This window comes from Astatotilapia calliptera, chromosome 10, assembly GCF_900246225.1.
Source record: "Astatotilapia calliptera chromosome 10, fAstCal1.2, whole genome shotgun sequence".
Taxonomy (NCBI): Eukaryota; Metazoa; Chordata; class Actinopteri; order Cichliformes; family Cichlidae; genus Astatotilapia; species Astatotilapia calliptera.
The window spans coordinates 8,663,242-8,685,313 of record NC_039311.1 but is presented as its reverse complement, the minus strand read 5'-3'; the positions used below and the strand labels follow the sequence as shown (position 1 = coordinate 8,685,313).

At 40.6% G+C, this 22,072-nt stretch overlaps 1 protein-coding gene across 13 annotated transcripts in view; it reads left to right on the top strand.

The window, feature by feature from the left end:
* msi2b (musashi RNA-binding protein 2b) overlaps positions 1 to 22,072 on the top strand; it is a 269,399-nt gene that overhangs the window by 181,004 nt on the left and 66,323 nt on the right. The window lies entirely within an intron of this gene.

The window sequence follows — 22,072 nt, the reverse complement described above, 5'->3', positions numbered from 1 at the left end:
TCACTTTTGTTGTTCCAACAGTCTTGGAGGGATCCATCCAATGTGGGTTAGTGTCAGACCAATAGCGGTGGTTTTGTTTGTTAACTTTACCATTCACATAAAAGTTTGCCTCATCACTGAACAAAATCTTCTGCATGAACTGAGGGTCCTGTTCCAATTTTTGTTTTGCCCATTCTGCAAATTCTGTGCGCCGATCTGGGTCATCCTCGTTGAGATGCTGCAGTAGCTGGAGTTTGTAAGGGTGCCATTTGTGAGTAGCTAATATCCGCCGAAGGGATGTTCGACTAATGCCACTCCAGTGACATGCGGCGAGTGCTACGCTGTGGGCTCTTGCTGAATGAAGCTAGGACAGCCACTGATGTTTCTTTATTAGTGACAGTTTTCTTGCGTCCACATTTTGGCAAATCCAAGACTGAACCAGTTTTACGAAACTTAGCAAGCAGTTTGCTAACTGTAGCATGGGAGATGGGTGGTCTCGTAGGGTGACCTGCATTGAAATCTGCTGCAATGACCCGGTTACTGCGTTCACCAGATATCAACACAATTTCGATCCGCTCCTCACGTGTTAAACTCTTCGACATGTCAATGGCTGTGAACAAACAGCACCCATCTTGAGGAGTTTTCCCCCTCACATATACTAATGTGCCACAAACAGGACTTTAATATCACCAACCATTCCCATTTTATTACAGTGTATCCATATAAACGGCCCACCCTGTACTTTGGCCTTTGGCCACAGGAATCAAAATATATCCTTAATTTGCAGCATTTGATGAAAACCGCTAAGTGATAAACATCTGGGAACATTTTATTCCTGTAAGGGAAGATTAATTGGTTCAGTTTTCACTAAATATCAGCAAGTCTTACAGGTGCCACGCAGTCAGTCTTGAAATTTCAAAGGAAACAGTTTAGTTTCCACAATAGGACGATGATTCAAAGCACTCCAACAGGTTTCTGTTCCAAAGTCAAGAATAGGAAGATGCTAAGCTGGCTACAAAAGCCATATTTTTCTCTTAAACTGGGTTTAAGTTAAATTGATGAAATAAAAACTAATCATGGCTCACAATGGATGACAAATAGCCAAAAATGGCATAGACTTTTCTTTCCCCCGCTTTCCATTGCAGCAGATGGGAGAAGGAGAACACTTCATCCTCAGGTTCACTGGTCCTTTGGCTTCTTCTGGCGTAGCGAATCCATCTCCCCGTAGTCACTCTAGCTTCTGGGTTCTTGCCTATTCTCCTTCCTTCTTGTCCTCCCTCCAAAAACTGACTCATTTACTCATTCCCTCCCTCTCTCTCTCTCTCTCCCTCCTATCCACTCTACTCTTCCCAATTTGGCCACCAGGGAGGTGTGTGGCACTGGAGCAAGCATTATTGATAGAGCATCTGTTTAGACATGGTGCAGGATCTGTGGCATGTGGGCGAGCAGCTGGGGGTTCGAGCAGGGGAGACATTATGTCATATTACATATCTTGAGATGTCTCGTTCACTTGTATCTATGCCCATTTCACAGGCACACACTCCCACAGAAAACTCAGAAACACCAACACATGCCACCGCCATCCCGCCATAATTATTTTAGTTTCCATCTTACTTGTGTTAATGTGAAATCCCAGACTCCTCACATATGGAAACAGAATAGGGTCATAAGTATTGTATCTGTTTATCAGCATATCTAAATGTGTGAAAATATGTGTGAGAATACATTAAAATGTGTGATGTTGGGGGAAAATTTTATATATATATATAACAGTATAATTCTGGTGTATGTATGGAGCTGTACATAGCTGTGTATAACATTTGGAGCAGTGTGAGTGAGTAGCCTTTTTGCTCAAAGAGTTAGAGAGGAAAGCATAAATTATGTGCATATAATTAGACAAGTTAGTGCAGCTCCTGCTAATGTTAGCTATTCGGTCAGTGTTTTGAGTGGGCTCTCTCTGCTTGCATTGTTACACGTGTAAATAAAAATAATACAAATTGGCTAGCTTAGGCCCTAGTTTTGAAAAAGCAAGTTGTATTTCCACAGGAAGTCTGTGCATCTCGCTGCTATAAATAATGAATCCATCTTGAAAAGCTGTTAATCTACCTTCAGGAATAAATAATGTCTAACTATAGACTATACCTTAGTGTGATTGTATACTATATATATAGTTTGGCTGATCCCATGCAGCAAGAAAGTGACTATGTGATTGGATGATGATATGGTTGAGTGTTTGAGCATCCCTGCTGGCTTTTCAGGACAAACTGTGCGCAAATAAGCGTTAACTCTTTACCCCTCGAAAGTCTGTTAGGAGCAACCCTTGAAGTTCTTATCTGAACTGAGTGGTTTCTGTTCAGGCCTATTACAAAACGACTGGGTATCTACCACAAGTTAGTGAGCATGGCCTCTGGTCATACAGCTGGATGATCTGATATCCTCGTGTTGGTGTTGTTCCCAGACCATCATGAAAATTTTGTTCCAGGTTCAACATTGCAAGTGACCAATCACATTGTTGTGACGTTATTCTTTTGCGCGCCAAGCCATTCGTGCATTTATGAAATTCCAATGTTGCAAGGACAATATCAATTCTGCTTACTGTTTATTAAAGGGTTACGGTTAGGGTTAGGGTCAGGGTCCGTTGATCGGCGGACAGAGGCGGTTTCTCGCAGCTTAAGTACAGTTTTTTGTTTTACGCCGGTTTTTCCCGAAGTAACAAAAGTATGACGTCACAACATTCTGATTGGTCACTTGCAATGTTGATCCTGGAACAACATTTAGTATGATGATCTGGGAACAACACCAACACGAGGATATCAGATCGTGCTTATACAGCTACCCTTGGAAAAACGGGAAACCATGTATTTGTTGATATATATATATATTGAGTTGTCAAAGCTTGTCATTAAGGGTACAGGAAAGGTCATCAGATGCCATCTTTGCTGGGGAAAGAGCAATCTGGATTTTTAAATGGAACTGATTTTGAATTTAACTCATAGCTCTAAAGTATGATTCATCCATCCACTTAAGTTCTATGTGGTTATTTTACTCATTATTAGATCAAAATATATTTAACTAAAGAAAAAAAAAAGAGTACATTTCCTTTAGGCAAAAACTATTTTTGCAAATCTTTCTTACTTGTTCACAAGATGTCATCTAATCTACTGATCTTCTTACTGATTTAAAAAGACTAATGTATTGATTTTGATATTCCAGGGATGGCTTCAGATATTTTAAAAAAAAATTGCTACAGAATTTCTCATGTCATGCTGTCCAGCAGCAGCTAGAAAACTCAGTTTTAGAGGCCTATTCGGACAAGGGAGCCAGAGGCGAATATCCTGGCATCATAGGTTTATCAGGGAAGCCAGACAGACAGAATACCCAATCCAGATAAACACCACACATCTCTAGATGGCTCGACAGTACACTGCGGTCCACTGCCAACAGATTTTCATCCTTGGCAGCCAAGGATTTTATTGTATTTTACACTATATGAAGTGTGTCTTTTTATGATGTAAAATGATGGTGGACCTTTTTGCCACTGCCTCCCCCCACATATATTCTCTGGGTTTTAGTTTCCACAACCCAGAATATCTGTGGTTTAGAAATGGGAGAAAACACAGGAAAATTGTAGAAATCAGTTTACTATTGACTGTAGAAGTTGTTTTTCTTTGTAGTACGAACATTCTCCAACTCCATCACAAACTGACTCAAAATGATCACACATCCTGTGTAACACTGCACCGGCTAATGTGCGAACAGTAGACTAATCCTGTGGCCAAATGAGTAACAAAGCAAGGTGCCCAGCAGCATTAAGGGCTCTGTCTACCTACTATTAAGTAAATGGTGGCATGCTATTAAAATCCTTTAAGAATTTTCCCCCACTATTCATTTTTCATTTCACAATGGGAAATCAATTGCGCCACAGTACACTGATATCAGCCCTGCCATTCTCAAAAAGCAGCTGCTAGTTTATTTGGTTCATCATCTCAAAGCAGTAAAGGCACACATGGAAGAAAAATAAGAATGTAATAATGGCTGCATTCCCTTTAAGGGTTTTCAGGTCCAAGATCCTGGCACGCATGTGCTTCAGTGGAGCCGAGGCCATTGTTAATTATTCGCTGCTCCTTGTGATTGTCCTGCTGTGACAAGACAAAATGTCAGCTGTGAATTATTTTGCTAGATTAAACCTCTTCTGAGGACTGTGTGTGAGTACGTATTGCTCGGCGTCTCACTGATTATTCAGTTAGTTTTGTTGCACCTGTTACTGCAGCTTAATACATTTGTGATTCTTGTAACCGCTGTTTCGTGACCATGCATTATTCTCTGCATAGCTCCACCTAACTTCAGGCTAATCAGAGATGTAATCAGCCAGAATAACTTACAACAAATGTGTATGCACGTCCCTGAACACCACATGGTACAAAAGGAGATATTTTAAGGTTTTTTGTTTTTTTTTGTTTGTTTTTTTTTGGGTGATTAGACTCCCTGTTATTGTGGCCACACCAGTGAATTACACCGATCCAGAAAAACCTGTTTCCTGGTGACATGTGCTATCACTTTGATGCGTGCGACCCAGTTGACCTGATGTCCAAAGTACACAGATCGAAATACAACTGAGTGTTCACAGTCATATTGGAACAGCCCCTTCCCCTGCAGAAGTCCCATATCTGTGCCCAGAGGTATTATCACAGGATGAGGGGATTTTTACAGTGTTAGGCGTGTTGTTTTTGCATTGTGTGACATCTCCCTTTCTGTTTGGGTGAATTGGTGTTGGTTTGTGGGGTTTTGGTGATCTCATCAAATCAATCTAGCATAGTTCAACATTTGCTTGCACAGATACTTACATCTTAATTCAGCAGTTTGCTTTGTGCTTTAAGTATGCAAACTGTTCAGCGCACACCTGATCTCTGCTCATGAGTGGCAGAGCTCAGGTGTGCACAATCATGTCATCAAATTAAAAAAGCTGTCATTTTAAGCAAACAGGCTTCTCTGAAAAGGTGCAGGTGCAAGTCCAGATCACGACTGAAGTAAATTTACTTCTGTAGCTGCAGCTTGGCTTGGTTTCATTATGTGCTTTTCGAAATGTTTTTAAAGTGGTTTAGTGGTTCACGTGTGTGCCTGTAGGAAATTCTTTTTTAATGTCAGTAATTTTCAGTATTTTGTCATTATCCCCTGCATATGCAATTCTGTCTTTGCGCTTATCCTAGCCCCCAATGGCATTCAATCCTATTAATAATAAGCCTAATAGTAGTGGGGGGGGTTTTGCCTTGATTTAAAATTGGTACAAGAATTCCAAATGCCTACACCAGAATTCCTTTTAAAAGCATAAATACCTTTTTTTCCTCTCTATTGATTGATAAAGAGAAGATGCAGTGAAGGCTGATTGATTTGTTTTTTGTTGTTTGTTCCTTTTTCTTTTTTTCGAGCGGGAATGGGGTGGCATAAATAATAACATTACAAGATTTGCATCTGCCACTTCTCATTTGAATTCCACTCAATTTCCTCTACAAAAGAAAGTGTCTAAAAGCCTACTACGCAGCGTTCGTGGACAGAGGAGAAAAATTGGCCCAAATACATTTTATGCAATATTTCATGTTAGGCTTAAAGCAACAATAAAAAGCCATGATGCACCACAACGAGAAAACAGAGAGTGGCCCTGCCTTAATTATGTATCATAAATGTTAAATTGTTGGCTGATTTAGCTCAACCGCAGAGAGGGCAGGCTATTATTAGAGGAGACAAGCCTTTATTTGTAATTTCCCGAGCTTTATAAGGGGACATTTCACTTTTTTTTCTTTCTTTTTTTTTAAAGAAAAAAAGCCTGCTTGTCTGATCTGCTGTCTTTGCTGAGTTAGAAGAGTTCCAGTATGTCAGTGTGTATTATCCCTTACATGTCCCTTCCATAGAAGGCTTTTATTGTGAAGCAGGTGCAAAGACTTGATCCCACTACAGCACTATAAGACTTGTTTTTTGTCTTGTCTCCCTCCCCTCACCTACCCACCAGTCGTGGCAGATGGCTGCCCCTCCCTGAGCCTGGTTTTGACGGATGTTTCTTCCTGTTTAAAGGGAGTTTTTCCTTCCCTCTATCACCAAGCACTTGCTCATAGGACGTCATCTGATTATTGGGGGTATTATTGTAGGATCTTTACCTTACAATATAAAGCACCTTGAGGTGACTACTGTTTTGTTTGCATCTCTGACAAGGCTGCTCCTTCTCTTTTGCCAAGCAGAATTTTCACAGTTACTCCATTTTTCCACCATCCACTATTTCAGCTGCCTAGGGAAGACTAAGATGGCTACGGGGGAAAAACAATTGCACTTGTTTAGTTTTTTGGTTTAGTGTTTATAGGTAATCATTCATCTGAAGCCACTGCATTTTGTAATGGACATTTATTTCATAACAACTTTATACAAAGAAAAATGTCAGTAAGTACATAAACACTGAGAACGTGAGTGAAATTTAAACAAAAAAAGTTAAAGACGTATGTTATAGTGCTGCTTCCGAAATGTACACAGTGCTGCCATTTTAATTATCCTTTACCACAAGGGGTTTGGTTTCCTCACTTTTCTTGTTTCCCACATGCCTGCATTTGTTTGTTCACCCCGAGCAGTAATATGAGACTCAGACATTATTTTAATGCCAGCTTTTATCTGATTATTATGGTGATCTTGTTGCGCCCTCTTGGGAATATTTGCACGAGTTGAAGATCTTGCGTGCCGATTTGTATTTGCTCAACTTTTGGTAATTTCCCGAAAGTGTACGCAATCTTAGGGACACAAAAGACACATTTTCCACTCAACTGTGAAAGTGACAGCCCAGTTTGCCTGCTGTCCTGACACTGCAGACACTGTTAGTGGTCAGTTATGGGTTTATAGCCAGGGACAGAACTGTCTTCCATGCCATTTGTTGTGTCTGACCTTTAAGATGATGAAGCGTAGGGAGAGTGACCCCTGGCAGGGTTTGTTCAAAGAGCAGCCTCTTGGTAATGGGGGGTCCAGTGCCTGGCAGCCTGCTGGGGGATTGATCAGCCCCTTACTCAAAGGCCAGATACAGAAAACCTAGCCAGAGGAGAAGGCCATGCAGGACGTGGAGCCATCCTCTGCTTTGAAGCCCTCTCCAATAGTTCAGCTGCTTCACTGCATGAATAAACATGCCTAATGCCTATCTGTTAAGCTGCTCTGTCTCTTCCTTCTTCTGTCCTCTTCTCTCCTGGATGAGCTAACAGTGAGGCTGCTGCAGATGGAAAAGATATGAACGGAGGTCACAGAATCCTTTCTCTCTTTTTTTGTGTTGCTCTTTCACTCTTCTCTCTCTCTCTCTCTTTTTTCTTTTTCAGCTTGCTCCTCTTCTCTCTCCCAGCTTCTTGTGTGTATACTTCCTGTGCTCTATCCTTGTTGCACAGGATTAAATCCACTCATTTAGAGCTTGCATTGCATCCACAGATGTCAGCTTTGAGATTGAAATGAGCTCCCCTTCTGTAAAGAGGCAGAGTTAAAAGGAAAATTCAGAGAGGGGGAGAGGGAAACTAAACAGAAAAGCAAAGTCTTTTCAGTTCCAAGTGTAGGCCAGAATACAGCTTATAGTCACATGTATGTTGCTGACCAAGGTTTAAAGTGACTAAGTGTCGAATCTAACGCTTACGATAGACGCGGACCACATTTTTGGTGAAAAACATCGCTTTGCATTTAAGTCTGCGTGTCTGACATCTCCCATTGCAGTGACTGACAAATAACTTTAAGTACAAACAATTATGTCTTTTGCGAACTGCAATCATCATGAGATGCAAACATCGAAAGTCATATTTACTCTGGTAATACACAGCAAAGTATTCTTTTTTTCTTCATAGGCCAAACAAATATGTCAGATGTGTTCTAATACCCGGCATTGTTCACATCTGTGATTACTAGCTTTTAGTGCTCTTCTTTGTTGCCGTGACACCATTGTCAGGGATCTGTTTTATGTCACCCGTGTGCACACCTCACGCACCTGCATGAGATAAAGGAAATGGCAACCCGCTTTCAAAAGAACACCTTCACATCACTACTAGAGATCTAAAACTCCATTAGAAGCTGTAAGTGTCTTTACATTCGTGCATTATCAAAAGCCCTGTAGGTACTTGAAAGCACTTTGGTTGGACACAGATCTGGCAGAGCTGCTTAATGTTGAAACAATGCTGATGTGTGCTTTCGGTGTTTTCAGAGTATGTTTTCTTCTAATGACACAAGACTGCAGTGACCAAGGTCTGCACCATTGCCCAGTTAATTAGCATCTTAAATATTTTCTCTCAGTTCATTTATGCCATGTGCTGTTGAGATGTGGTGGTTTAGTAGTATAGCATCAGTGATGACAGAAGTGAAGCCAAGGAGCAACCAAGTCTGTACTGAGATGTGTGCAGCAAGATCAGCAACAGAGCTGAATCAAAGCAGCTGGAGTTTGGGTGGTCCAGTTCGTAAATCACATCTGAGCACTGAGCAGGGCCCCTACTCAACTGCAGTTAGAGCAAGTCCACAGCCTCCTAGAGCTCTGAGAGCCTGTATTTGTTATGACTTGTTATGGTCAGCCTTTTTCATCTGCGCTAATTTGAGATCGTGACCTTTTTCTACCCTTCCTCAGGTGTTTCTTTGGAAGACCTAACATGAAAGACTAACACAAATCAATGAGGTGAATAACTCCAACAAAGACGTAAATAAGCAGCAGTTACGGCCGTCCGTTGAGCTTTCTCATCTATGCTAATCACTGCCCAAAGCCACTGATGAAAGGATATTCCGAAGTTATGAAGACGCTGTGCTGTGTTCAGTTTATCGTTTGATTATATACCCAATTATAGTGCAAGTAAGCAATTAAACGAAGCCTGGATGTTGAGAACAGATTCTGTCTGCAATTGAACTGCGCTGCTACACTTTGGGCACCTCATAGCTCTAATTTTTCTGCCAGTGTGTGAGTGTATGCGTGTGTGTGACACAGAGAGATAGAGAGAACGATGTTTGATGAAAGAGGAGTGTTCGTGAAGCAGCGAAGTCTTGATTACAAGGGTCAATAGTATCAGAATGGCATCATCACGCATTGCTGGAGGATTCCATGATGTCACGATTTGCTGCATGTGGGCTGGCAAGGGGGTGTACGTGCAGGGATGGGGAAAAGGGTTTTTTGTGAGGACGGTGCTCTTCACGGTAAGACCATAACAGCATCTGTAAAGTAAACACAAGTGGCAGTTCCGCCTCTAAGCATTTGGCTCACTCAGTGAAAGCAATCTCTGCTAAATGGTAATGGGACTCTGCAAAGTGGCATCATCAGTGTTCTTCATTTCAGATAAACTGCCACTGTGTCACGCCTTTAAATATACCCTATGCTTTAATATTAATAACAATCTGGCCATACGGGCAATGAGAGAGGCCTAATTCACTTCCATCACTTGTTACTTTGTATCCTCCTTGTGTTTTTAAAGGCTTGTTATTTGCAGAGTATTATTTTGATTAAAAGGTTTTAGTCCCTTCGGTGAATCTTCTGTAGAAGCTCCTGGGAGGTGTCTGCATCGACAGCTTCCTGCCAGCTTTCCTGTTCTGAGCGAAAAACAATTTCCCATGAACAGGCTTCTGAGCGATCCACTTTTCCATCTCTCTGCGTTCACGAGCTGCTTATCACCCCACCCCACCCCACCCCACCCCACGTTTTTCACTTTCTTCAGGAATGACAAATGCTAATTAGGTTTAATGAAATTTATATCTATATCAATAGGTCAGACAACACAAAAAGTTCCATTCATTTCATGTCCCACATTGCTTCACACCTCAAAAGAAATTCATCATGGTCCTCAGAGCCTTTTGGAAAGACTTCTGCCCTAACCTCCCACCGCCTCCTCGCCGCATTGGTTGTTACTGTATGTAATAGAAATTGAGACATCTATTAAACTCGGCCTATTGCTTGGCACAAAAGAGTCTGACATTCTTGAATGAAGAATCCCCTTGTGGTTCCAACCTTCGTATCTCATTACACCCATGCTCCATTCGCACTAAAGAAATTCTATCAGTGTGAGCAATTATGCCCAGGTTGGTTTTGCACAGTTTTAGAAGTCATATTCTAACCACTCATGTTGGTAGCCTTCTGCCCTACCCTCAGTAATGTTTTACCTAACCTTACCCTCCTCGTTGTTGCTACTTAAATTGTGTGTATTCAGAAAATGAGCTGTGCTGCTGTTTAGCCCACACAAGTAAAAGATGTCTTCAGGCAACTACAGTGGCATCATGAAGAGATAGAGGGATAACAGTAACTCAAGCAGAGGAGCACAGACACTTTTCCAGCGCTTATGTCTGTTTCTTTCTTTCGGTCACTGTCTCTCCTTTGCTCTTTGCCTGGGGATATGTGTATTTATACTATGGATTTTAACAGAAATTGATTACTCCAGAAGAGAGCAAAAATGTTTGCATCACCTTATTACAGATAGAGGTCACTTCATCGATTCACAGTAACTCTTTTTTTTGTTTTTTTAGAAACACTGTCAAATTTTATTGTGGCAAGACTAAAGATGACAAGAGGATATTGTCCTTTGCTCAGGAAAGAAAAAAATCTCACCCCATATAGGTGTACCAGAATATATTGTAGGCTGGATGCCTTTACTAGTCGCCAACTGCCAGAGCAAGATTTAACCCTGGCTAAAATGTGCAGCACATCACGGCTGCACTGCAGTAGGTTATCAGTAAATAACTAATGTATATAAAACCATGGACTATTGATTTGAAAACTGAAAACTGTCTTCTTGAAAAATTACACCATCTTTTGTAGACTCCCACAGATTGTCATGTGCAGGGTTTCCAGGCCCAGGCTGCAAAATATTTTTTATCTTGTTTGTTTGTCACTGTGTCAGATTAGGTGATTATAGAGGTAGAAATCGTACTTTTTCATGACTGAGAGACCTGAATGATTCATCAGGAAGCTAGCTAGCTGTTTCCTGAATAGACAGAAACAGACAATGGAAGTGGCCACTGAAGCTGTTTGTATGATACGAGCTCACTTGAAGGTAGTTCCGCCTACCTTCATCATTCCTCCATTTTTATCAATTAAAGTTGTGTTTTGAAGACACACACACACACACAAAAATTGACCAGTGTCTTATTTACACTGGTCAGCTTCACAGACGTCAGGGGACTATCATCAACGACATACTTAAACTGTCAGGAGAGGTTCCAGTTCCAGCATCGGTTTTCATCCATTTCGAGAAACTGTCCAAGACGAAAGAGTTTTCGTTTGACACTGACTGATCAATGTTGTCCTAATCTGATCATAATCATGCAAATTACCCCCAGTTTATGTGTGTGAATGTTAGGTGAAGCACTAAGGTATAGAGAAAAGTTGTGTATGAATGGGTTGCTGTAAAAAAAAAAAAAAAAAAACACTTTCTGTACAAAGAAATTAACTCAACTTCTGATGATGATGCTCCATGATAATCATGTGAGCTGGTTCTGCAATAACACCTCACTGGTGAACAGTGTTGGGAAGGTTACTTTTAAAATGTATTCCGTTACAAAATACAGAATACATGCCCCAAAAAGTATTCTGTAACGTATTCCGTTACGTTACTCAATGAGAGTAACGTATTCTGAATACTTTGGATTACTTAATATATTATCGTGCTTTTTACAACAACGTGAATGTACTATTGCTGTGTGATTTATTACTATTACTGAAGGTCCGCGACTCCGAACTGTAGTAAAGGGACCTCTGACTAATACGGCGGGGTCCCTGTCGGCTCATAGCCGAAAAATAGCTTTACTTTGTTGTGTGGGTCAATTTTTCTTGCGAGAGACAGAGAGAGGCGTTGAAAGGCTGCTCCAACGGAACTTATTGTTTTCGGAGGAAAACACGAACACGGTGTACAGTCGAGTCTTAATAGCTTACTTACAACTGGGCTCGTCAGACACTCTTCTTGGCTGCAGTGGTTATTATTATATTTACATGGTTCCAGCTCCCTCGTACCTTTCCACTCGCCTTTTTCTCCCTCCTCGCGCTCACAGACACATAACGTGTATGGCAGTGCATTCTCCCTGCAACACGGACTACACTGCCCATGATGCTACATTCTTTAGAGCTATGCTTGTAGCATTCTGCCTGTTAGCTTAGCACAACAACGAAAAGGCGCTCTCTCACCCAGGAAACACACAGTCGCAGAGAGAGAGAGAGCGTCGCCCTGTAACCATGGCAACCGTAACGCTGCCGCCTGGAACAACAGAACGTAGCTGTCAAACAAAACCCAAACAGTCCTGACCCGCGACAAAATGAAACAGGAAAGTACCGCAGTGTAATCCATTTATTTCAACAAAGTAACTGTATTCTGAATACCACCTTTTTAAACGGTAACTGTAACGGAATACAGTTACTCATATTTTGTATTCTAAATACGTAACGGCGGTACATGTATTCCGTTACTCCCCAACACTGCTGGTGAAAAACCTGTATCTCTCTGGTGATTAGGCACTAACACCACAAGTTCTAAATCAGTATAGCTAGATTTTGGAAAATTTGGTTGACTTGCTGAGATGATAACCCCTGTTGTCTGACTGTATACCATAATTTTTTTTGGATTAGAGAAGTAAAATATCAAAAGAATATTCCAGGTATGTTAAAGCTGCCTGTCAATTAATGGTGCATCTGACTTTACACTGTATTAGGTGCAGTTGTAATTCTGTTCTGTCTTGACGTTGGATCTTATTTGGCCGTGGTCTTTTTAAAAATATATGTTTTGTTTTCCATGGGTTTCTTTAAAATTTTGTTGTGGTGAAATTATTCGCAGATACTTTTTACATTGTCGATTCGTTCCAATTATGGTCTCTTTGAAATAACTCGTGTGTAACCTTTTTGTTCATTTGCTTCATTAATGTTGGATGACGAGTCTGTGCTGGAGGGTGAAACTACTTGTTGCAGCTAACCCAGTTTTCATCCACGCACCCACTTTCAAGAGAACCTTTTGTTGTGAGTATTATAAATGACGAGAGAAAAAAGTTGTAAAAGAGAGATCCAGAGAGTAGTTTTTGTAAATGGACTGAGCTTTTTGGGAACCAGCCCCAGTATCTCATGACCTAATTGCGTCTGCAAAAATAGTTACGCTGTGTGTTATGCTCTCCATTACTAACATGTGTTTCTACAGTCTAGCCCACCTGTCAGAATCTAAATCTCAGGTACTGTTATTCGACATTTCTGGGTTACATGGAATGCATAACCATTTTATCACAAGCTTACAAAACTACACAGAGCTCTACTTTAGTACCATAATCACCACTGCAGAGTGCTAGGACACATGTGCAAATGATTTTTATCTCGATTCCCTATTTGGTCAATAACTATATATGAATTTGAGTATGTACTGATAAATTGCTCTTGGCCAATAGTAGAGCTAATGACAAAACGTAAAAGGATTTAAGGTACTTGGTGCCAATGAATCTACTTACTATGTACTCACAAAATCTACTATGATCTCCTGCTTTGTTACATTTGTGGACCAACAATAAAACAAACAGATACACATTCTCCTGTCTTTATTAAACATGCTGCTACTTGGATTCATTTTATATGTAAATTTCATCCTTTACCGCTATTCATTTGATTATCACCAAACAGATGAGCAAACCAGTGACTCTTGTTTGTGGAATTTGTTGAGAGGAGTTGACTTTAAAAAATTATATTGAAGCTATGCGTCAGTGTATGAGCAATGCACCGCAAGAGCAAGCAAAACAATATATTACCATATTAATATTTTTCAGAGGCTGGATGGTGTGAAACATGAACCATTTCATTGATAACAACTTTCACAGGATCCTAATGCTACAGATGCTTTTCTTTAGATGTGTCTAAAAAAACGGAGGGAATTCAGGAGTGTTGCTTCTTTACTTAGAAATGAGCACACTCGAAAGATCACACCGAGAGAACAACATGCAATCCTGAGAGGTGATAAGCAACAGCAAAACACCTGCAGAAATAACTGTAACCTGCTAAAATATTTGTTTATATCTCAGGTTTTCAAAGGCCCACGTGCATAGTCCTAGAGATTTCTGAGACACTGTTTGTGTGCAATTTATAAAACACTTTACTAATTTTGCAGATCTTTCAAAGCACTTTACACTACAATTCACATTGTAACTGTTTGTCTCACATTTACACTAACGCCAACATTTTAACCCCAGCTTAAAGCATGGTGGAGGAATCAGCATGGTCAGGGCCTGTACAGTATATTCAAAAACAGTGAAGTTAAGATTGCATCAATAAATTCTACAATGAATGTCAGTGTAGCAGTCCATGCCCTAAAGTTAGGAAAGACTACTTTGGATGTTAAAAGCATTAGAGTCCTGACTTTACCCATTAAACACATCACAATAATAATTTTGTGGCATGACCTTTCAGTCAAGCATCAATGATTATTAGTTTTATAGAGACGAGTCATCCAAATTTTCTCCTCAATATTGTGCGATTCTCATAAGCAGCTGCTAAGTACACACTACCAGATTCCCTTGACCCTTTTTACAACAGCGACCTCCTCTTTAAGCCTTGTGCTGTGTCTGTTGGGACGTACTGTTCAGCAACACTGTTTCCTGAGCTTTTATTAACAGTTTTAGATTTTTCTCTTATCTTTTTCGCACTCTCAATGTACTGGTGTGCACGGCTGCAGTAGCCCAAACATGAGCACATGTGCTGCTACCAGCTGCTCATCCTACACTGTGTGCGTCAAACCAAGCCTGACGTGGCTCTGTTTCTGTTCCAGCCAGATGATTGGTTCAGTGCAGCACTATTCTTGTTCTTTTGTGTTGTCTGTGTAAACCTTGGATGGAATGAGTTCTATCGACTTTATATTTATCGTAACTCATTTCTCTGTTGATGATCTTTTGTATTTTATCGCCCAGCCCTACTACCAAGTAGCTGTTTGAGGTTGCAAGAAAGCTACGAGTCTTACTAAAATCAAGAGATTACATTAATACATTGAGTGATTACTCACTTAGTTCAATAAAGATGGGTTCGCCAGCTATTCAGCCTTTCATTAACTAACGGATTACATTACCTGATTATTTCATTTGACTTAAATCACCTCACTTTTGATCCTTGCATATTTGTTCCCATGTGAAGAACAGTAATAAGAAAAAGAATGCTGCACATCTAATGTCATATAATGACAATTATGCTCTTGAAAAGCCTGAACTTGGCCCTGCAGATAATTATTTCTCACGTGTTTGCACAAAAAGACTTTGGCACATTTGTAGAAGGTTGCTGAGCCCTCTGGTGAAATCCTGCTCTAAGGCTGTGATACAAATGGACCGAAGGTCTTTGTCAAGTCCGAAGTGCAGGGTGATTTTTCTCCATCTAATGACTCAGATAAACACTTGTGAACAAGTTCAGATCTCTGGCAGCTCACCTTTGGGTAAACGTGTCACTGTTGTATCGGTTACTTCACACTGTGATTTGCCTTGTGGAGACATGTATAAGTAAACCCTTCTCTTTATTTCTGTGAAATCTTTATTCACACTCCTCTATACCTCCAGTAGTTTGCAGATTAAAGTAATTAAAATTTCACTTTACTATTTATTAGATGCATTTTTATTTATTTTTGTAGTTGTCTTTGAATACTCTTCTTCTTTTCTCCTTTTAGCTCTTTGTAGAGTGCTGCTCTTAGCCTGCTGTCTTGGTGCTGGTGAGTAAAGGGGAAGTTAGTCACCTTCTCAGCAGATAATTGCTTCCATTCAGTTATTGTTAGAGCAGCTTTGTGATCATATAGGAAGAGAGAAACTCATACTTATAGGTATATTGTTTGGCACTAATGAGGGTCTTTCTGGAGGTAGAGCGTGTTAGAAGAGATGATGAGCACTGTATTCATTTTACCGGTGCACACTTTGTGTGTTTCTGTTGAGATGGCCATTACCACCATGACCAAGCTACAAGTAAGCATTTACTAACAACACAGATTTGAGTTGATATGTGTTACAGTAACAATTAAGGATATTTGTCGGGATGTCTTTCTGTGACTAAAGTGCAAATAAAATTGATGACATAGCAGAAGTGCAGGCTATGATCCTCGTATGTAATTCAAGTGTTACAAATGTTGTGTGTGCTCATGTTTGTGTATTTGTTTGTATGGCGATGGAGTGTCTCTTTAAGTAGGACAGTAGAAATTGATGGCCAACTCAGAAAGCTGACCTACATAGAGGCACAAACAAACTAGTTCCCTCAGCATGCATGCTGAGCCCAGTTGCTCTGCAGAAAATGCAGAGGAAGCAGGCATATTGTCACTGTAAACATTTATTAAAGGCATACCCTAGATCCATCCATCCATTCGCTAGTCACTTATTCTGTTTTTTTTTAGGTATAAATTATGCTGCCACATCCCTAGGGTGGTGTGTCTACTGTGGTATAGGATTATTTTGTTAATTTGATGAAAAGCTAGCATTTATTTCTTCATTTATTTATTTTTTCGTTCCATGACCTGTTTATCAATGTTATGAGTCCTATTTTCTATCTGCAGTTTTCAGGAGTCAAGATTAATGGAGAAATGTAATTGATCAGACCAGAATATAAAAACAATCCAAACAAGTGGTGGCGCAAAGTCATCTGAGCACCATAAAATGATAAAGGCCAAGCGTGAAGAAAACCACAATCATATTGAATAATAATAGATTGGATTTATATAGCGCTTTTCAAGGCACCCAAAGCGCTTTACAATGCCACTATTCATTCACTCTCGCATTCATACACTGGTGGAGGCAAGCTACAGTTGTAGCCACAGCTGCCCTGGGGCAGACTGACAGAAGCGAGGCTGCCATTTCGCGCCATCGGCCCCTCTGGCCAACACCAGTAGGCGGTAGGGTAAAGTTTCTTGCCCAAGGACACAACGACCAGGACAGAGAGCCCAGGGATCGAACCGGCGACCTTCCGGTTACAGATACGCTTCCCAACCCCCTGAGCCACGGTCGCCCGCTCTAATTACACCAATTTATAGTCGCATTGCTTTTATCTAATTGTTTTCTGGCCTCTTGCTTTATTTCATTCTGCTGTTGAAAGCTCCTTCATGACATTTCTCAGCAATCAGTAGATGTCCTTTTAAATGTCGAACAAACTAAGAAGTTCCAGCGTTTTAAAACCTGAGAACTTTTGCTAACAATGTAAAACACCACGTGTGATAATTGTGGCTCAATTTTAAGCTAGTTCTCCCTACCACCTGATGCTCTCTCATACAGCCACCTACACGTACAGTACGGTAATCATCACCTTTACTTTTTTGCTCAGACGGAGGGCTGACACACTGCACACTGTGCAGACCGGGTCCAAAGAGAGATTTGCATTGGTGAAATCTCACAGGGGCTAGTGCATTTACACACCTACACAAAGCATTTCATTGTAATTGACATATTTTCTTTACTTTTTTTCTTATTTTTAATCAGCTGTCAAATGAAACTTCCCACCATATTAAACTTATGCAGTGCACATTAGAAACTGCACATTTTATGGCATTTTTTACATAACAAGGCTATTTATTAAGTAACTAAGTCCATTATTACTCTGTAAAAACAATCAAATAAATAATACATAGAAAAAGTAATAATAAAATGCAAAGTTAGTACTTATTTACAATGTGTATTTCTGTCTGTTGCCCAAGAAAATATTTTCTTAAAATCCTTTTTTCATCACAATGACCAGTACAAATGTGCACACAGTACTATGCAACAAAGATTAAAGCCATGAAAAAATGTACTATGATGAATTCATGTTGCAATCTCACAGCTAAACCAAAAACTTCTTATCAGTCTCATCTTCTGAGTGTTGTCTGAAACAGTGCTCGTGGCTCACTCTATGGTGCACTTCTGGGATTAATTTTACATCGAGCGTCTTCAGTTCCCCACAGACTCATAGGCATCAAAGCAGTCATATTTATTTGTTTTGGATTTTTATCAGCTAGTGTCTTGACTTGTGACTAGGGAATCCGGGTATGCCTAAGGGACCTGTAATAACTCTTGGTGTTTGTCTTTCTGTTTGTCTTTGTGTTTTTGTCTATTAACCAATAAGAAAAACATGTTTTATTTACTACAGATAGTTGTCAAATCTTGTTGCTAAAATTGAAGATGTGTTTACTATGGGTGTAAAAAGACAACACTTATAGGTGGAAATCTGCAGGGATATGATGTAAACATGGCCATCTAAGTACATAATGGATTAAATGTTGAGTCTACTTAGACTGTGAGATCCTTTTCAGCAGCAGTGCACTGATCAGTAAACATTCATAGATGTGTGCTTTTTTCCCTCTCTAATGTTTCAGGAGTTTTTAAAAGAAAAATATCTCTTCCTATTCACAATATTTTCTCAAATTTGTTCATTCTCTATTCTCTCTTCTCAGCTATATGTGCACTGTGCTGTTATAGAGTTCATGGTGTTAACTGTATTAAACAGGGGATTAATGCCCGGGGCTCTGGATCTCTGGTAATAGCAGACGGAAATACTGATCAAAGGACTCTAACTGTGCCGTGGGTGTTCGGACTGCCTCTGTCTGCTTCTCTGCATTACAAGAAGATTGGGCTTGGAGGATACACCATATAAGCAGACAGTGCTGGAGCTTTCTGTAGGTTTACTCTGGGATGGACAGGTGAAGGTCCCATCAAGTATAATTAGGGCTACTAGTTCAGTGGTAAAGTATAGATAATATGAGACAAGATAAAACATACCTTTTCTGTCCTTTAAGCTTGGTGGAGCAGTTTAGTTTTGGGTACAATTATGCGTGTTTGTGTGTGTCTACATGTGTATGCACATAGGTGCTTTTGTCTTCTCTATTTGTGCCTGTATGTTCCATTTGTGCTGCATCCCAGAAGCTATGAACAACACATCCTCTAGGCTTCTTACCCTTGTGGTGACAGGGTCAGCAGTCAGAGCTGCTTAGCAGCATGCTCCTCTCATTACATGCATCAGCAGCAATATTACAGCCCCTACTGTGAAAGCATTGGAAGTGCACGTTTATAAGCTTTAATTGTTTGCTAAGTGGTTAGACATATTGAAAGTATCTAACGTGTAAAATGATCAGCCGTAGTTAAAAGTTCAGGCTGTCAGCAAGGAAGAGCCCTACACACGTCTTTGTTAAGAACCTTTATGTCTTTTGGTTCATTTGTGCTTAATATTGACCTAGAAAGGTGTAATGAGGTATATACCTTATGATACATATGTGCTATGCATTTTTATGAGTCATCGGGGACATGGGCTATGGCTGCTATACATAGCAGCTGTAAATTAATGTTACCCTTATGTCTTCTCCTTGCATGTTTATGTGCTCACAAATCTTTTACACAATGGGGTAAAGTAAAATTGTAATAGTACCTTCACTACTACTGCAAATGCTACATTTAACATTTATTTATTTTCATTTATTTAAGTTTGGTATTTCCAATTTGTAAGATTTGTGTTTATAGGTGTATTAGTTTCAGCAGTTACAAAGAAGCATTTAAAAGTCAAAGAAGTTAAAGCCAAGAGTTCTCCATGATTTTACAAGTTTTCCCAGGCTTGGTGGGGCTGGTTGGGTTAGGGTGTGTGAAAAGCATCAGAGCAACAGAAGCAGAGAAACCTGCACTGAGTGTGAAATAAAGACTGAGTATGATGAAGTTGGTAAATGGTTGTGAAAGTAGGCGCCCCGCCGGTTCTGTGGAGCGGCGAAACGAGGCCAAGCCCAGTTCTGGCTAATAAGTGTGAGGAAGTGCAGCCAAGAGGCCTCAGCCAGTGGCCGCATAACACCTATTATCAGCCTTACTATAAGACATCCACTTGTTTCCATTTACAGGGTATTGTTTAAGCTGTGGGAAGGTTCTTCGGTGTGACACGTCTCTGCTTGTGTCTGTCAGTGCTGACAGGCTTTAATAGTTTTGTAGGGGTCAGCCTCCTGCTACGTGTGGATAGTTGGAGGAAGAATGGCCAGGATATATGAGGACAATCTGGCTCTGCTGACACCCCACCGAAGGAGGATGGGAGAAAGGAATATTTCTGTTACTGCTATTTTGTGGCCTGTAATTGTCTGTAAGGTCTGTAAAATAGGATAGTAGAGCAAAGAGCTGCAATGCAATGGCAGGGGACAGAGGTTCAGAAAGTACACAGGGGACTGATAAAGGAGGTGTGTGCTGAGCCGACGAGCAAGAAAAATGTGGATGTTTGTTGTGAATTGTGATATTGTGAATGCTACGGTGTGTTCCAGCGGTAGTTTTCACTACAGCCAAATGTCTTTTCCCCCCCTTTTTTCCGTTTAAACAGATCCAGTCATGGGTGGAAGGACCCTGCTGGTAGTATCTGTGGTGGTGGGCTTGGCCCTGACCCCAGTGGATATAATAGTGCAGTGGAAAATGTCCTGTCAGTTGATGGAGGAGCTGCCTGTAGCAGCAGGAAGGAGTGTGGCGACAGGGGCCATGTGTGTTAACCTCTTTCCTTGTCACTTTTTCTGTCTTTCTGCCCACCCCCTCTCTACTTTCATCTCCACCTTTTTCCCTTTTTCTTTCCATCTTTGTTCCCCTAGACTCCACTCCCTCTACCTACAGACCTCCATGACAAATTACTCCTGGCGGTTGATTTGTTGGTTGTCAAAAGTGCTCCTTGTGCCCGCCATGAAGGTGGGGTGAGCAGGAGTAGAAGGTGCTTCTCCCCCCCCCCCCCTCCCTGCGTTCCTGCCCGTCGTCATCACCTGTCCCCTGCCTCCCCCACCCTCTCACATACGCTCCCGCTACAACTCAGTTTAGAGACATCTCAGTGGATATTCACATTGTGTCTCTTAAGATCTCATTAGATCTGATGTTGTCCGTATTTAATCAGCTCGCACGTTGGGTTTCCAACCCTCTTTTGACAAGACTGTTTTGATATGTTCTTGCTTGTATCAAAAGAGAAGCTTTAGGAGAATCTTTTGTTATTTACGTAGTAGGAGGAAGTGAAGGAGGAGCAGAAGAGAAAAACGTGAGTGAGAGATAAAGACTTTATGACAGAACTATAGATGTCACTGTTTGTGGTAGGCTGTCTGCTGTAGTAAGTAGCAGAAACAATTCTGCACAAAGAAATCATTATTTTACAGGATGATCTGATGAAGTAATAAGCAATAAGCAGCTTAGGATGCTAATGTACTATAATATACTTCATTTTCAGTCATGTTCCTGCAAAGATGTGAATATTAAGACACTTAAGCTACTAAATATTTGCAAATCAGCCTGCTTAGGAATGGGTGATATGGATAAAGTACAAGGTAAAATATTATGATCTACCTGAAACTAACCAAATGGGAATTGCTTTTTCCTTTGGTTTAAATACCTGACAAATAAAGGTGTTTAATCACATTGATTCAAAAATCCTGCAAATCCAATACTGCCAGAAAGTGGTGCTGCTCATCGATTTACAGCATAGCCAGCAAAGGCCCAATACAGCAAGATATATTAAAAGGATAAACTACCTCAGTATAATAAATACAGCAATTCTTTGATGGTTGACAAATCTCTCGTTTGTATACCCCGTGGTGTCGTATGTGTTGTTAGGCGAATATGTGCAGATGTGCGGGAAACTAGGCTCCGAATAGCTTCCCCTCGAGTCCTTGACCTTGAGATTTGTCCTGTGAAGTGGATGATGACTGAGCTGATGCCTGAAGGCATGGATTTGTCTTCATGTTCGTGCGTGTAACAACTGTTGTTTCACATTTGTGTTTAGCTTTCATCTCACATTAGGTAGACGGTTAACATATACAATAGTAGACGGATGGCGCAGTCTGCGGAGTGTGTCGGCTGGACGGCATGTTGTTTATAGCAACGGCTGTTTAGGCTCAGTCCGTGGCGATTTTATTTCGTCAGGTTTTTGCTGTTTTAAAAAAAAACTCATCTCCCTGTCAGTCCCTTACACTGTTTTATTCACTAACTGTTTGGCTTTCGAGAAAGTAATAGAATATGTTTTCCTTTCAACCCCAGCTATACAGATGCTAGATTGCTTTGTGTATCACCATCAAAACACAGAAGAGCGCATTGCAATCCACTTGTGTTCAAAAGTCTAAAACCATGTTGTCTCTCTGTCTCTTTTTTTCTTTTTTTTAAAGAGGGGTTAAGCTTTTATCCTATAAATATGGCATGA